Here is a 6,305-nt window from a genome sequence, read left to right on the forward strand (position 1 = left end):
TAGAAAGCAGGCTCAGCTAGAATTAAAAAGGGGGGAGGGTGAAGAGAGTGAGAGCAAATACAGTAACAGCCTGTGATTAGAAATCTTAACAATGACAGTGAGTTCTGTTTAATTTCTAACTGCTTAAAAGCAGGCCTGGGGAAATGCTCTGCTTAGAAATGTCATGGAAAGTGCAGCTGGTCCATAGGCTTTATCTTGAAAAGCAAAGGATCTTTCCCATTTTGCAGTAACACTGCCATTTACTGGGCCATACCACTAGCAATTTGCAACAATGGGAGGGAAAAAAGCTGCCATTTGACCTAGAATGCAATTTTCAACTAATTAATAAAGTGACCATTAGTGCCCGAGGGGATAATAACAGGAATAAGAACAAATTACTGTGGGGTGCAAAGAAGGCTTGGGCATTGTATTGCAAATTTCTTGTGGCACTATTCTTTTTTTTTTCTCACTAATACTTTTAAAGTGCCCCCACTCAACACTTGCTCCTTGTAGGACCCTTGCAAACCACATAAGAATTAGCCCTTCAAAGATCAATCAGGATCTAATTGTTGTTAACAAAGTGCCACCTGGAGAGAAATGTTACAATATACCTTCATTACAAAGCATTCAATCTCTCTCACACTCACAAGTCCTGGCTACAGTACAGACAAAAAGAAGCAGTTGCTAGCATTAAGATCAGGCACCTGCAATTGCTTGTAAGACACTGCTAGTCCCTGCACAAATATGCTACTAACATTGCATGAACCTTGCTATAACTGCTCTGTTTATGCTTCCTCAGAGCAAATTTTGCTGGGATCTCTCTATTTGCAATGCTCTAACCTATCACTGGAGCCTCATGTTGGTGGTGACGCTGGGCAAAGCAGCTACACCATTAGCCCTGCATTTTCAGGATATAACCTAGGATATGCTCTTAGTAAGGATTGTTCTGTATTTTATGACCCCTGCTCTCAGTGTCCCAAAGGCAAATGTTCAGGAAGTCCCCAGTGAATTGGCCATGCCCAGATTTCATTTCTCTGCCCTCAATGAGATTTTACTTGCACGTATATCACATCTGATATAGGTCCTGCCTGTGGTTGTACTTTGCAGCTTTGGTGGTTAAAATTCAAAACAAGGCCCATGTTGCCCAGTGTCTGTCACTTAATGCTTAGACATGCTTGTGGCTATGTGTCCACAGAAGTTGAAGTCAACTGATATTACTCTCATCTGTCCTGAAAATTTCCAGTGGACTGTTTTATAGCAAATTGAAAACTACTGTCCACAAACTTGCTTTGCTCATGCCTTGTTTACACAATCAGGGAGTTGGCTTGACTGAAAGCTAACCTCCTCAAGAAACCAAAAATAAATGCTAGTCTTTGATTGGCTAATCAATCTGTCTGCTGTGGCCAGCACAAAGGAGGGACAGAAACTGGTAGTTTCGGAGCAGGTGAGGGAACACAAGACTTCCTTTAGGGAAAGGACTTTCTACATATTACAGTGAAACCAGTCTCTCTTCCCAAGAGCATTTTGTAAAGCTTTTTTTTTTTTTTTAAGATGTTGGGGATATGGAATCATAGAATAGCCCAGCTTTGAAGGAGCCTTATAAGATCACACCTGACTCAAGCTTCCATTGGAAAGGGAACCCAGATGAGATTCTTTAGCACACTGTGCAATCCTCATCCAGTGATGAGGACCCTACCACATCCCTGCAGAGGCTGTTCCAGGGAATGATTTTTCTCACTGTAAAGAATTTTTTTATTATATTGAGATGAAATCCCTTGTCTTTTCCATATGGCTCATTGTGAAGAGAGAGTCTCTGTCCTCTTGTAGCTACCCTTAAAGAACTTGAATACTGTGATGAGGTTCTCTCTGAGCCTTCTCTTCTCCAAAGAGACTTCACTCCTTCAGCCTATTCTGACAGTGCTGGTTTCCAGCCCTTTGATGAACTTCACAAACTCCTTTGGACCCCCTCCAGCCTTTCAGTGAAAGACTCTTTTTTCTCTTTCTTGAATTACGAGGACCAGAACTGGACGCAGTACTCTAGGTGTAGCCTAAAAAGTGCTGAGTAAAGTGGGATAATTTTTTCTCTATCTCTGCGGATGTAGCCCAGGATCCAATTGGCCTTTGTTGCTGCAGCAGCATACTACTGACTCCTTTTCAGCTTGTTATCCACCAGGACCCCCAGTTCCCTCTCAGCAAGATTACTCCCCAGCCACATAGCTCCTGGGATGCGCTGGGTACTTGGGTTGTATTGTCACAGGTGCAGGACTTTGCTCTTGTGTTTGTTAAACTTCATATTGTTTTTGCTATCCCACCCGTCCAATCTGAAGAATGAGGGTGATGTATAGGAGAGAGAGATAACTTTTATTTCCGTAAACATTAATGTCCTGCTCATTCTGAGGGTCAGGAAGTTGGAGAGTGAAGTAGAGGTGGAAACAATCTCCTCTCTTTCTGTTCCTTGCTCAGATTGTTTGTTCAAGTCCTTATCCATACTGCTTCAGAAAACTGAGGGACTCACTGGAAGAGAATACTCAAATACTTTGTCCACTTTAATTTTTTAATGGATGTACATGGAGGCAGGAACTTCTGGAGATCTAAACAATGTTAACATCCTTAGGCTTCTGGTCTTCCTAGAAAATTTACCTCTGTCCAGATATATATATGGGGAGAAATGGCACACTCAGGACCTGTCTTGTTGGATAACTAATCCAAATTACCTACTTGCCTCATATTTTAGAACATACGTAGTGCAAATAAAGATACAGAATTTTTTTTTCTCTAAAGAGGACATTATACAAAACCAGACCAACCCTTGTGGATTCTGAAAGGCTTCATTTGTTAAATGTCATTTCAAATGTTGGAGCACAGCCTGCCCTTTTTAGAAGTCTCTAGGAAGCTTAGAGCCATGGGAACTGATGGCTGCAATGCATGGCCACTAAATGTGTGGAATATTACCTCTAATAACTCTGCAATGCTGAGGCCAGATACTGAGCTGTGCAAAACTAGAAGCTATGTGAAAATATTGGTATTTGACTCCCTGCACAACATTTTGCTAAAAGTGGGCTGATGTTATTCACTTCTGAGAGGGATTATAGTTTGAAGAAGGGTAGAAGATCTTTATGTGAATCAGGCTATACAACGGCATAATATCTGGGTAAAGCTTCGGAGAAGAAACTGTGTGAATAAACAGGAGGGCCTACAGGGGGTTATCCAGACTACAAATCTCTGATCAAATTCATGTCCTCCAAAGAAAGCCACAAGGAACAGAGATGGAAGGGTTTGCCATTTCCAGAACAGCTTGGCAGTCCCCCAGGACTGTAGACTGGCTTCACTGGAGGGTCTGTTCTGCTGACACAAGAGATGTATGTACATACAAGTCCCATTAGCATTGAAGGGAGGTGCCTGCTAAACTTTCCCACGCCTTAGCAGAGGAAAAGACTTCTGAAGGTATCTCACAAGGTAACAGAAAACTGTTGCTGCACATGTTGCATTTCTTTAATATCTGCCTGTGATACAGCTGTAGACTTATATCATTTGGATGTATCTACTTGATATCTTGCTATCTGTCACAAAGAGGCATTTTGCAGCCATGCAGCATGCTTCCCCATTATCCTCAATGCACGTCTATAAATATACAACTTGTGTGTAACTCATTTGCATACTGATTCTCTGTGTCCCAGATCAATCTGCTGTTGATTCCAAGGACTATAGTCACCTTTGATTCCTAGTTTTTTATTGAATGCTCATCAGAAGAATTATATACTTTATTTTATTTTATTTTCCTTTTGTGGCTGTTTTTCTGTCTATTGTAGAAACCACTAAAGTTTATTTGTGGGCTGAGGAAAGTTATACCCTTTGTGATAATGTGTTGTGGTGCTTTATTTAATCCTGTGGGGTATTTGGGTGCATTTTGTTGTGAGAGGGATGGAATAAGTAAAAGAAAAAGCTGTAGAAATCAGAACTGGAGATCTAGAGCCCTAGAAGGTGGCAATCTGTTAATTAGTTCTTGGGAAAACCTGTCTGTGGTGAAAATAAAGCCCCATCGTTAAAATCCACTTCATTTTCCTTTTCTGCCCCTGAATGTTTTTAACAATGTTGCACTCTGGTTAAGTAAAAATCTAAAACTGCAGTGAAGTGTTAGTAATCGGTTCCTGAGCAGATTCCCTAATGCTATTCACTTTTCCCTGCTAATCTTCCTATGTGAGTTATAACAATGCAGCACCAAATGAGAAGGAAATGTCAGGTTATGTTTCAGGGCCAGCCTCCTGCCCACCCTCCATCTGTGCTGATGTCAGTGCTTATTGGAACATATGCTGCCTGTTGCTCACTGACCATCTGTTAGCTGAGCTGATGAAGTGTTCCCGTTGCTGGGACAACCCGGCCCTTGATTGCCAGTGGCACCGCAAACATTTTCCGCTCAAGTTTCACTTTTATCTGTGCTCTGGAATGGCAGCCCTGCCGTGGTATGGGTTACCCCATCCCTGCATTTTCCCCTCAATCTGGGGGGGAGCGCAATCAAAATTCAAGGTACAAGTTTTAGGACAAACTAATAAAAGGCTGCAGCAGAATCAATGTGCCCATGAATTAACTGTTGGCATTACAGGCTCGGACACAGGGGTAGGCATACTTTCCAGTGGGAGCCCAGGGATGAGAGAGCATGTCTGGTAGTGGTTAGAAAGTTTGTGTGATGAGACTGTGACTGAAACACCCATAGCCCTGAACACATGCGGGATTTCTGGATCCAAGCAAAAGGCAAGAGGTGGGTTACTTTTCCCTTGGTTAAGAATTACTTGTTCTGGAATTGCTGTGTGTTGTAGTTGTGCCTGACAGCCACAAATCTTTGCAACATAACTAAATCCAAATGTAACCATTTTTTTTATGGTGTAGGCCTCAGTTTGTGGAGTGAAGACAATGTTAAGCCATAGCAGTGATACAATCATTTGCCTGCACCAGCCATTTAGCAGCTCTGTCTGGTGAGCTTTCCCCCTCTCTTAAAAATGTCTACAGACATTAATCAATCCTCCTGACAAGCCTGTGGGGCTGGCAGGTGGTATTCCCGTTTTACAGAGGGAGAAGCAAGTCTGAGAGCTGGCACGAGACGTGTGGCATGCCCACATCCCAGCCCTCCCCTGCTGAGATCACTAGACCAGATTGCCCTTCACTACACACCAAGAGCTCCAGCTCTGCCGTGGTGCCAACAGGAGCTGCATATCAGACACAAGGGCTGAGTAGACCCTGTCCTGTAGTTCTTTCCATCTTCTGTGTGAAGGGAATAGAGCAGCATCTGACAAATTAACGTTGTTGGTGAAGGTGACCACAATAGCTAGGGTAAAATGTGATGGCCATTAGGATACAAAAAGTCTGGATGCTCCGTAGTGTTGAATACTCTAAAGTTGTTAAACCTCTCGGTCTTTCATTTTCTGTGTTGGTATTCCTCGGTGTTTTCCCCACTGACCCTGGGGTTTTGTTTCCAGGATGACGGCATCACCTACATGATCTCTCAGCCCTAACTTCAGAACTGAGCACTATACCATCATCCTTCAATTTCTCTCCCTTCCCTTCCACTCAGCCTTGCCTCTTTCATGTTTTCCCAAAATTTTTTTTTTAGATATATTGTCCCTTTGCAGTCCCTACATAGGAAAAGCAAACTTTTTTAGTCTTTCTCTCATCCAGCCTATCCTTTCTCTCTCCTATCACAATCCAGTTGTTCCTGCAGCCTGGCCACTCAGTTGTACTCTGATTGGCCTTTCTGCCAGCGTCCCTTGCTTCTCATGTTTCTAAAATTCTCTTTTCTTCTGTTGCTAGTACAAAAATCCTGTTTCCATTTTTTAATGCATCCTTTTGGGTATCTACACAGTCTTTTCATAAAGCTAAGTTGTAAGCTTTTCAGAAAAAAGGCTCTTTATTTTTCATCCTATGCATCAATAATTGTTTTAATTAAATGACTGAATAGTACAATAATGCATGCTCAGAGACTACATGACATGTGGAAGAGCTGGATAAGATTTGATCCGTACTGACGTAATCCTAGGTGTTAATAATGTACAATTTCAGCATATGTTGCTATTTCAGGATATTCTGGCACAACAGGCTGGTTTTATTCGCCCCAGGGATTTACATTGCCTCATCTGCTTTGTGGTAAGTGCCTGAGTGTTGGGTCTTATTTTGTGGCACGTGTGAGGTAGTGCCCTGTGCTTGTGTCGAACAGCAAGTCAGGTCTCTTACCTCGCCTTTATTGTGGTATGATAAAAGCATTTATCTGATCTTATCACAGTTACCACAACGGAGCCTGAGCACTCTAAATTCAAACTCTCTCTTGTGGCAACTTG

This window comes from Corapipo altera, unplaced genomic scaffold, assembly GCF_003945725.1.
Source record: "Corapipo altera isolate COAL_440 unplaced genomic scaffold, ASM394572v1 2b, whole genome shotgun sequence".
In the NCBI taxonomy this organism is placed as follows: Eukaryota; Metazoa; Chordata; class Aves; order Passeriformes; family Pipridae; genus Corapipo; species Corapipo altera.